The following is a 12500-nucleotide window of genomic DNA, read 5'->3' as shown; positions in this document are numbered from 1 at the left end:
AAGAAAAAAAAAAAATCTGCAATAGAACTATGTTGAATAAAAAAATTGAAGTTTTAAACAGAAATAATCATCAAGAATATATATGTATATAAATAAAGAATATCGAAATACTTTGACTTGTACGGTATACACCGGTATAGATAAAGTCAAGGACTGAGTTATTATTAAAAGTAAAATAATATCCATCTGTTAACAATAACCAGTATTTACCACAAGCACACAAAGAAACGTATTGCACGGGAAAGTTTTGTCTGTTGCTTATCGGTTGATAAGTGCAATGGTTTCCATGGAAACAAATCGCCAATCCTATTAACATTACACAACCTAATCATTACGTCAATATATCACCTTAAATTTTCCTATTCCGTTGGTGTACTAAACTTTCTTATATAACTGCCATGAATATAATATTCCGGTCTTTAAAAGAAAATGATCACTTATCTCTATCTATATATTCCTGCTACATCTGACACAGGTGGGCAAAAGATCACTCTTTTTCACTTTGATAAAAGCAAATGTATATATAGGTTATTATTATTATTATTATTATTATTATTATTATTATTATTATTATTATTATTATTATTATTACTTGCTAAGCTACAACCCTAGTTGGAATAACAGGATGCTCTAAGCCCAGGGGTTCCAACAGGGTAAATAGCCCAGTGAGGAAAGGAAAAAGTGAAAAATAAAATATTTTAAGAACGGTAACAACATTAAAATAAATATCTATATAAACTATATAAACTTTAACAAAACAAGAGGAAGAGAAATTGAATAGAACAGTATGCCCGAGTGTACCCTCAAGACAGAGACCTCTAACCCAAGACAGTGGAAGACCATGGTACAGAGGCTATGTCACTACTAGAGAACAAGGGTTTGACTTTGGAGTGTCCTTCTCCTAGAAGAGCTGCTCACCATAGCTAAAGAGTCTTTAGAGAGTTATAAATTCATTGTGTTTATTTCCATTGATATACCAATATTTACAATGACGGCGGTATTAGTTAGAAATGGCTCGTCAATGTATCACGATGGATAATCACTCATTGTATATTTGTATTAGCGAATTTCCCATTGAATATATCAATGAAATTCCCATTAACACCCATTCTGACACTTCGAAATACTACCTAGGCTAAAACTCCAACGCAATTGAGAGACATAGAGCGTGAATAATTACTCATTGAACTATCGCTATAAAACTTTTCACGGATAACAATCGGATTAAAATTGCTATTTCTATTATGCTTATTGCCTTTTATTGCCTCTGATTATTGACCTTTCGCTTATATATTTTCTTTATGTTTCATTCGCTAATATTTATTTATGAGATAAATATCCTTTTGTGCGATATTTTTTCGGTGATTTATCATATAAAATTTTTGTATACAGTAGGAGTTGAGCAAACAAAGTAGAAGGAACTTCTTTGTACCAATTGCTTAACTGTGAACTTGCCAGTCTACGGAAAAATTATGTTGGAATGAATTTATATATATATATATATATATATATATATATATATATATATATATATATATATATATATATATATATATATATATATATATATATATTCGACTATAATTTTCAGTAGATTTGCGAATTAACGGTTGAGCAATTGGTACAATTTAGATAAATTACACACGGAGATTCACTAGTATTTGTCAAAATAATAAAAAAAAAAAAGAATACAAAAATTCTCAAAAAAGAAAATCATCACGATACAATCATTACTTTACATTCTCTTAGAGTCAGAAGAAAGTCCCCTCTCATAACCCTCCCTCACATTTAAAATCTAAGTCGTTAAAGTCTTTTGTCCGAAGGGAAAAGGAAATGTTCTTAGGAGTTGAACACATTTATTGTTACAACTATTTCATGATTCCTTGGAGGATTTTTTTTTTTCTCTTTTCTTTTTATTTTTTTAGGACACCTTTCTTAAGTATATAGGAGATATCATATTATCAAAAAATGTATATGAATTCTAACTTATTTTTGAAAATGAAATTAGAAACTTTGTTGGAAAAAGATATCATATTTTATGATAACCCAAATAATATTGAATCGAAGATCCAATGCTATCCTATCTTCTTTAGAGAGAGATAGAAAATGAGTTCAAATATTTTTTTATCATTGTGTTTCATGATTATTAAGATATTATTTATGAAATCTATATTATAACATATTAGCAAACGAATATATATTATTTTCCTAGAGAATTTTCAAAAATAATCTCTCACTTAGAATGTCGTCAGGGGTTACTCTTGCCAACAATTTCTGTTTCCATTGACATCTCTTTAACAAATGCAAAATAAAATGTTTCGCACAATGGAACTTATCAGTTGTTCTGTTTTTATAAAATGTTTGAATGTTCTTATTGTATCATTTGCCAATCTTTTCAGTAGTAATATTCCCATAGTCCACCTAAGCATTCCCATCGCTGTTTTCTCAAGATTTGCTCCCTCTTTTCCTATCCAAACAATAATGCAGGTCTTATTACTGCGCTATAGATCTTGATTTTTAGCTTTATAGGCATTTTGTATCACAAACCACTCTAGCTACTTCCCTCCACTTCCCTGGTGTTTCTTTTATCCTGTTCTGAAAGCCAGCCTCACATACTCCCTCCAAACTTATAGTAGATCCTTAGTATCGAAATTGTTTCACAGGCTTATAACCGAGCCTTTACTCTCATGTTTTAAAGGTTTTAAAGGTCACTCATGAATGCCCTAGAGACTGACCATATATACATATGATGAGCACCTAAGCTTCCTGTCCACCCAAGCCAGGACCAAAGAGGGCCAGGAAATGGCTACTGATTACTCAGCAGATAAACCTATAGGCTCCCCCAAACCACACATCCCTAGTTCACAAGGATGGTGAGGTTTCGGCGACAAAAGGAACTAACGAGTTTGAGCGTGACTCGAACCCAAGTCAGGTGAACATCAGTGAGGGACATTACCATATAGGCCACCACACCCCACCATAATCCAGTCCTTAACTTCCTAACTGCTCATCATAACCCCAGTCTTATCCACATATACTTTCATGCCATCTTTCTTCCAAGATTCCTGACACTTTGCAAACTTTCCATATGTATTCTTCATTTTCAGCAATAATCACCAAATCATAAGCATATAGCAGACTCCTAATTTCTGAGCCCTTAATGCTGACCCCTGGTGTAATCCAACACTAATTTCACAGGTTCTGTTTCCCGAACTTCTGTTATTTTATCCGCCAACGAACTTAGGAGGTTATGTTTTCGCCTCTGTTTGTTCTTTTTGTCTGTTTTCGAACAACTTTCTGGCCAAAGTTTTACTTTTGAAAGCCCTTGACCAAAGTCAAAGGTCAAGGTGAGGCAAAAGGTCGATCAAATTAACCATAATTCACACAAAGTTGTCACATACTTCAAATACGCATACGGTCTAAACTGTTTCTGGGAAAGACAAGCTAGTTTCAAAATATAAGCTGTCGTGGTGAAGGTCTGCACCCTCAGAGTGCTTTTTTTAATTACTTCTATCCTTGCTCTTTTGTACATCATCTTAACCACTCAAGCCAACCTCTCAGGGATTTCCCTCTTCCTCTAGGACGAAAACATAATATCTCTTGGTACTCTTTCGTAAATCTTCTCCAGATCCCCCAAAACACAGAAGAGCTGGTTTCCTTATGGTCTATTCCTGTATCTGCCTTACTGTAAAGATAGAATCTCTAGGCCTCTCCCCTTCATAAATCCATATTGTTGTTTCCACATCTTTACAATCTCTTTCAACTTTTCATCTACAACCCTCTCAGAAACATTCAAATCATGCTCTGTTAGTTTAATTCTCCTACAGTTGCCAAATTCCATGACATTAATTTATACTTAAATAGATACCATTAGACTGTTCTCCTAGTCTTTAGGTATAATCTCCTCTTAACATATTGCTCTTAATAAGTATTGTACGCATACTTCCCCTTTGTAGTTGAATCTTACCTATTTTCATTTCGAACTCTGATAAACTTGGTGCTCTACCATTTTCATTTTACTCAATGCCCGCTTTACGTCTGTATTATGTACCTTCATTAATAGCCCCTACAACCTTTGTTTTCCTCCTAGTTTCTCTCTCATTTTCAGCATTCAATTGTTATTCAAAATACTCGCCATCTCTAAGTGTCTTCAATATATTTCACTCTCTAACCTTGATGATTCCCAGCTGCCTCAAATCCTGTCTTTGTCTTTTCCCCAAGTTTGAAATCTTATAGATATCCATTTCTCCTTTCCTTGTCTGCAGTCTTTTATTCAATTGTTCTACCTATCTTCCCTTAGCTAATTACTCCTTCCTATATATATATATATATATATATATATATATATATATATATATATATATATATATATATATATATATATATATATATATATATTATTACTATCCAAGCTACAACCCTAGTTGGAAAAGCAAGATGCTATAAGCCCAGGGGCTCCAACAGGGAAAAATAGCCCAGCGAGGAAAGGAAAAAAGGAAATAAATAAATGAAGAGAACAAATTAACAATAAATCATTCTAAAATAAGTAACAACGTCAAAACAGATATGTCATATAGAAGCTATTAACAACATCAAAAACAAATATGTCATAAATAAACTATAAAAAGACTCATGTCCGCCTGGTCAACAAAAAAAGCATTTGCTCCAACTTTGAACTTTTGAAGTTCTACTGATTCAACCACCCGATTAGGAAGATCATTCCACAACTTGGTAACAGCTGGAATAAAACTTCTAGAGTACTGCGTAGTATTGAGCCTCATGATGGAGAAGGCCTGGCTATTAGAATTAACTGCCTGCCTAGTATTACGAACAGGATAGAATTGTCCAGGGAGATCTGAATGTAAAGGATGGTCAGAGTTATGAAAAATCTTATGCAACATGCATAATGAACTAATTGAACGACGGTGACAGAGATTAATATCTAGATCAGGAATAAGAAATTTAATAGACCCTAAGTTTCTGTCCAACAAATTAAGATGAGAATCAGCAGCTGAAGACCAGACAGGAGAACGATACTCAAAACAAGGTAGAATGAAAGAATTAAAACACTTCTTCAGAATAGATTGATCACCGAAAATCTTGAAAGACTTTCTCAATAAGCCTATTTTTGTGCAATTGAAGAAGACACAGACCTTATATGTTTCTCAAAAGTAAATTTACTGTCGAGAATCACACCTAAAGTTTTGAAAGAGTCATATAACTTTAAAGAAACATTATCAATACTGAGATCCGGATGTTGAGGAGCCACCGTCCTTGACCTACTTACAATCATACTTTGAGTTTTGTTAGGATTAAACTTCATACCCCATAATTTGCCCCATGCTCTAATTCTAGCTAAATCTCTATTAAGGGATTCACCAACCCTAGATCTACATTCAGGGGATGGAATTGATGCAAAAAGAGTAGCATCATCTGCATATGCAACAAGCTTGTTTTCTAGGCCAAACCACATGTCATGTGTATATAGTATGAAAAGTAATGGGCCAAGAACACTACCCTGTGGAACACCGGATATCACATTCCTATAATCACTATGGTGCCCATCAACAACAACTCTTTGAGATCTATTACTTGAAAAATGAAATAATAATGCTAAGAAACGGCCCACCCACTCCCAACTGTTTCAGTTTGAAAACAAGGGCCTCATGATTAACATGGTCAAAGGCAGCACTAAAATCAAGGCCAATCATACGAACTTCCCGACCACAATCAAGGGATTTCTGTACAGCATTGGAGATTGTAAGAAGGGCATCACATGCTCCAAGGCCTTTACGAAAACCAAATTGGAAACTAGGGAGTAGATGATTACCTTCAGCAAACCTATTAAGACGTTTTACCAGAAGACGTTCAAAAACTTTAGATAATATAGGAGTTATGGAAATTGGGCGGTAATCAGTGGGACTTGAGCTACCACAAACACATTTACATAGAGGAGTAATATTACCAATTCTCCAACTAGTGCTAAAAGCTCCTCTTCTTGCTAACTTGCGCAAAATAACAGATAACTTTGCAGCTAAGAAATCTGCTGTCTTTATGAAAAACAAAGGAAAAATACTATTTGGGTCTACACCTCCATAAGCATCAAAGTCCACCAACAGAGCTTTAATCTCACGAGATCGAAAAGCTAAACTAGTTAGTTTAGCCTCAGGAAAACAGGAATGAGGAAGTTCAAGTTTTTCATTGCTCAACCGTTAATTCGCAAATCTACTGAAAATTATAGTCAAATATATATATATATATATATATATATATATATATATATATATATATATATATATATATATATATATATATATATATATATATATATATATATATATATATGTATATATATATATATATATATATATATATATATATATATATATATATATATATATATATATATATGTAGATAGATAGATGGATAGGAATTAATATACATATATATATATATATATATATATATATATATATATATATATATATATATATATATATATATCTGTGTGTGTGTGAGTGTGTGTGTGTGTGTATATATATATATTATCAGTCATTGTATTGATGGTTAAAGTAAATACTCCGGTATAAAATATTGACAGTATATGTGGCTTCTCATCTTTTGAACAACAACAAAATTGGCTGTTAACAACAGATTATTTATCACTTTGGCCTCAATATAAGAATCATTAAAACTTTCTTCAATGGTTAAGCACACACACAAAACGTCATTCATACGTCATTTAATTTATAAAATATTAAAGACAATTAATAACAAACCATGTTTAAGATAACACGCGCAAACTTTTGCTGCTTCAGATGCTCTTTGGATAGCCTTAGAAATATCGGTTACAGGACCACGTCTTTTTTTTCTAGAGTACAATATTATAAGACATTATAGATTGGTAAAGGGGTTTGCATAAGTCACTTCAGTTGTCCATTGTTATCAATGTCATTTGGCCTTTAATTACATTGACAGCGACTTTTTAAATCCTAAGTACAAAGCATAGGATCCCTATACTCACAACTGGAAAGGCTGGACAAAAATATATGCCATATCCACAATCGTATTCATGGAAGTCAGGTTTCAATCAGTAACAGATTGAAATAAGATATGTTTCAAATATCTGTTGAGAAAAAAAGACTCATATTTCAAGAAATGAAACCTATTTCAACAGACTCCATGACACTAATAAGAAAATTGGCACCGTATGACATCTGTACCGGTCACACCACAGTTATTGTACAGAGTTTTTGTGTCATAGCTTGCTATTCCGCTGTTTGCGACGGTACTCCACATTTTTTGCCATTATAAAGCTCTTATTCCGTTCCTTCTCTAGTTTAGGACAATTAGAATAGACGATTCTACAGCAATCTTTTGTTCATTGTCTCCTTAGAATTCACAAGACTCTTCGCCAGACTGTCTTCCTATCTGTCTGTCTACCTATTTCTTTGTTTCTCTTTCGGAGTCATGTCATAATATCACTTGTATATTGCCAATCAAGATACAATTATCTGCCAACAATTACTTTTACGGAATTAGTAACTTATCGCGATGACTTCAATTTAAACATTTTTCTTATCTTCAAAACTAACAACGAACAATTTTCTTCGTATTTAAAGAAATAAAATTTATACCAAAAGAAGAAACGTAAGTTATTACCTTTTTCCAATATCAGGATATTTCTTTTGCGTAATCAATTTCCTTACCATAAACAATTCTTATATCATAAATAATAAACGATTTTGCTTATTTTTTCATATGTTATATAGTTCAGCTGGTTCGCTTCCATATACTAAGAAGATTATGTGGAATTTATTTAGGTGAAATGAAAGTATAATTATATGGAAATTGTACCTTATTCAATTTGCTGTTTTGAGTCTAGGTTTTAGGGGCTGATGATTTTGATAAGACTTGTCAAACTAACTTTTTTTTCTATCCCACTCCTTCTTAGTTATTAATTTTCTGTGATGTCATGATAACCGGATTTAACGTTTTCTTTATGATCAGACCACTAGAATGCTGTCGTATCTCTCCTAAGTACCGTTTTACCACATGCCTGTGCCATGTCATTTTCTTTTTTGACGTATTTGTTCTACCATTCTCTGTAATGAACCAACATATATTGAACCCTATTCGATTTTATTTGTAACAAAAATATTTTTTCTTTCATATCGATCAGTATTACTGTGGAGAAAGCACACACACATGCTAATAAAACTATGTTTTCAGTTTTATTTATGGTGGTGTTGGCTTGTGAGAGGGGGTAGCAGTGGAGCGATTGCCACAATCTCGAAACTTATCTTCTCGAAGATTACTCCAAATTGTCAAAGTTTTGAAAGTGATCGTTTTTATCACAGATGGAATCAAATAAGATTCCTCAATGTCTTCTCTGGACGTCTACCAACGCAGCAGAAATCTGCAAATACTAAAAGGGAAATAGGCACAGTTTATTAGTTTCCCTTTTCTATTGCTGCTTGAGAAAGGGTGATAATAGGCTACTCGATAACTAATTATGGTAATTAATTATTTTTTTTTTTTAGTGAAGTAAGGATATTTGTTTATGATTCAATTAATCATGCTAATTTTATATTGTTAAAGATTAGTGTATATTGCTGGTTAACCGAGTGAGATTCCGAGCTGCTTTCTGCTTCTTCAGGAATCCATCATTTTTTACTGAATGTTCTGTTTCCAGTAGCAGCTCTTTTGCTAAATTACTGGAGCGACGACAGATTCCCATCTGTCTTAGTTTTAATTTTTTTAATGGTTTTAGTGTTCTTTTCAATAACGCCTCTCTATTCATTCTATAGGTCTTAGTTCTTTTCTATATATTCTATCCCCCTTTCTTGCACTTTTGTGTCTAAACGTACTGTGATATCTATAAATGGTAATTACTTCTATGTCGTTCGACTAGAGTAACGCCTGTTGATTTGATTGTATTACAATATCCGTCTATTGTAGTAACAGAGCAATTTAGCCTTGTAATTTTCTATCAAACTTGTATTGATTATTTTCATTTTGTTAAAGAGAAACGGTTGCCTCAGTAGCATTGACTTTATATTCTATTTTCTCAACACCTCTGATTATCTTCTTCTTTGAGTTACTCTACCTCACTTGTAATTAGGCAATAGTCTTTATAATGGGTAGACAAAATTAGGTTAGGTCACGAAGCAAGGTTTTAATACAAAGTTTACAAGTTAGATAAAAAAAAAAAACAGTAAGCAGCTATGGATTTCAAGAAGTTTGCCTCCCCCTTACATGCTGTAATGGCAGAAATGATTCTGGCAGCGTCCTTAAGTATAGTAATTCTGTCTTATAGGGAAAGGCTTATGCGTACATTGGCTGACTCCGGTGCAGTGGGCGGTGCAAGTAGTGATGTGAGCAAACCAGGGAATTCTCAATGGCTGAGATGCTCGCTGAGAGTGGACTAGTCTTAGTCACACTGCCGTCACACTCATTCATAGGCCATGGGTTGCCATCTTGCTTTGTGATGGCTGGGCTCTGATCGGGAAGCGTTTAACAAGAGGGTATCCATGCTAAGAGGGCTGTTTGAGCGCTGATCGCAGTTGTCTTGATTGGAGCTTTCTTAACCGGTGGAGTTCATATTCGATGTATTGTTCCTATGGCAGGAGAGGGGAAGGAACATTTGTTGAGTGGTGTTAGGCGATGGTTATTCCCCATGTAAGAGGCGAGCTTCAAGTTTTCTAAGTCTTCTGCTGTCCGGAACACAGCCAATGATCTTAGTACTCTGGATGATCTCCTCACACTTAATGTAGCAGTTGTGGATCTGGATGGCATGTGCTCTTTCTTATTGTGCTTCTGGAAACGCACAGCTGCTTAATGCTTCTTCTTTACCCGTCTTGTAAACTTTGCATGAAAACCTCAATTCGTGACTTACCCTAATTTTTCCACCCATTATGAAGAATGACTTCTGTGTAATTACTGAGAGAGTGCAGTAATTCGGGGAAGTAAATAATCAGAGCTATTAAGAAGATAGAATACAAAATCAATGTTGCAGAGGCAGCCATTGCCTTCAACAGAAATTACCCTGAAGAGGGTCTACTACATAAATCAATTATTATTATTATTATTATTATTATTATTATTATTATTATTATTATTATTATTATTATTATTATTATTATTATTATTATTATTATTATTATCATCAAATAATTAAACAAGTTTAACTATAATCTTAGCCCGAGAGATTTTCCAGCATTTCACACAAAAGCTGTCGAAGAAAAATTTCTTTGGAAGAAGGTGAAAGTATGGTTGAAAAGTAACCAACAAGCAGAAATGTAGTATGCGATCAATGGAATATGCTATGTTCATTTTTTATCCCAGACTAATACATTGACTATAATAAGGAATTGATCTGTGTTAAACATTAGATGCATTCACGAAATCCTTTGTAATCAGCGCAATAAAAACTATGTCAGAATTCGAAGCTCGATTAAGACAGCAGAGATATAAGGTTCGAACAGGGAATCCTGACAACAGTTTAGTTTGAAATGAGAAAGAAGGTGATAACTATATTTATTAAAACCATGGCCAAAAATATACACTTTAATGATATTGTAAATTGAAATTTAAGAGTATCTTTTATCATCAATTAAAAACTAAGTCGATTTGGTTACCAGCGGTACAGAAATGTATAAATTCAGAAAATAAATGCTTCAAGAATTATGAATGGTTCTGTCATTATCTCTGATTTATAAACAAAAGCTCCTGCAACTTTAAACTGAGTAATTAGGTTAAATAAAGTAACCGTGTTAATATTTCTTTTTCTATCAAATATAAATCCAATGTAATTTCCCCACATTTGAGAGAAATCCCTAAATTCCCGTGATCTGGTGAATTCATTCTCGTCACAAACTCGTTCCGGGAAAGTCCAAATATTAGGAGAGAAAACAGTTCATTATCTTCAGCCTTGTCCTAAATCCTGCTGTGGTAGAGACGCTGGGAGATCTTGGGTCGAATTTTCTCTCTCTTTTTCTTAATCCATTTTTAGTGGTATAATATGATGGTTACGATAAAACATATTATGAAAAAAGAATTAATGCAAAATAATATGTTAGTTATCATTGAACAGGAGAGTATTGTTTAAAAAGAGAAAAAAAAGGGGTTTTATGATATCTTAGCAATTCATCATAATTTACTTAATTTTGCTTTCTCTTTTAAACTCTAGTGAAAATGAGCATAATTTTTTTTTTACGGTAGTACATAATATTTATTAATTATGAAAATAATTTGCTACTTAAAATAAGCAGCACAGATATTAAATTTCATATTACGAATCATGATATAATTGTTAGAATAAATATAAATGTAGAATTTATCAAAAACGGAAAATGGCAAAGATGATGTCACTAATTGCTGGTACATTATAACGAATAGGATATCAAAGTCACATCTAAGGACTCCTATCGGTGACTCATTAAGGGTCATTCGATAAGATTCGGGTCATTTCATTTGGCGATGTTGATTGCAAATGGAATGACTGTCTGGTATTAACTGATTAGGGAAGGGGAAGGGTTTCTTGACCATTAATATCGATGAAAGGTGGACGCTGAGAAATCTCTATTTTTGTAATTCCCCTTTAATTTGGTTATCCAATTTCTGGAAACATTCACTCTTTTTGGTTTTCATTCTCTTGTCTCTATATTTTTGGCACATATAAGTTATACGAAAGGGAAATCTAAATTAATTGAGTATTTGTTTTGAGAAAATATCTATGGATATTGAGTCCACAATGATGAGGCACTCAAATATCTTCATTACGTAATAATTTGATGGATTTATCCTTCGGAAATTGAAGAACTTTGTAGATATAGATAAATTTTTAAATATTATCACTTCATAACCTTTGACACACATACATACATACATACATACATACATACATACATACACACGCACAATCGTCCGTAACCTATAGGTATACAGAAATTCCTCGGTGTCTTTAAGGATCTTTTTTATTGGGGAACACAAAACCAGTTTCAAAGGAGATGATTTGAGGAATCCTGGGAAATGTATTGAATTCCGACCAAACTGTGGAGAGGTACGGTAGTCAGCATATCATATCTAATCTTCAATTGAAACAATTGATATCTCTTTGTTTCATTTTCCATGTTCCCTTCTTCTCTGCTGTTTATTTTACTCCACCAACGTTGCTTACATTTTATCATCTCTAAGGAGTTTTAATCATTATCTTAAAATCTAACTGCTGTAGCGAATAGGGCATATTCTTCAAAAACGTTAACTTACCTTTCTATTCAAGGAAGGGAATTGCTGACAAAGATATTTCTATGCAATCTACGATAAAAATAAATTGATCCTAGAGAGGTTTCTAACACTAAGCTTAAAATGTTGTTTTCCTCTCCGGTGACATCTACCATAACTGTTTTATAGCAATAAAAAGAATATAATCAGCAGGATTTACTTTCCATCGGTTTTATAAACTCATTTGTACTATTCCACTGAAGAAGCAAGCAGA

Source organism: Palaemon carinicauda, chromosome 36, assembly GCF_036898095.1.
Source record: "Palaemon carinicauda isolate YSFRI2023 chromosome 36, ASM3689809v2, whole genome shotgun sequence".
NCBI lineage: Eukaryota > Metazoa > Arthropoda > Malacostraca > Decapoda > Palaemonidae > Palaemon > Palaemon carinicauda.
This window is presented reverse-complemented; position numbering follows the sequence as displayed.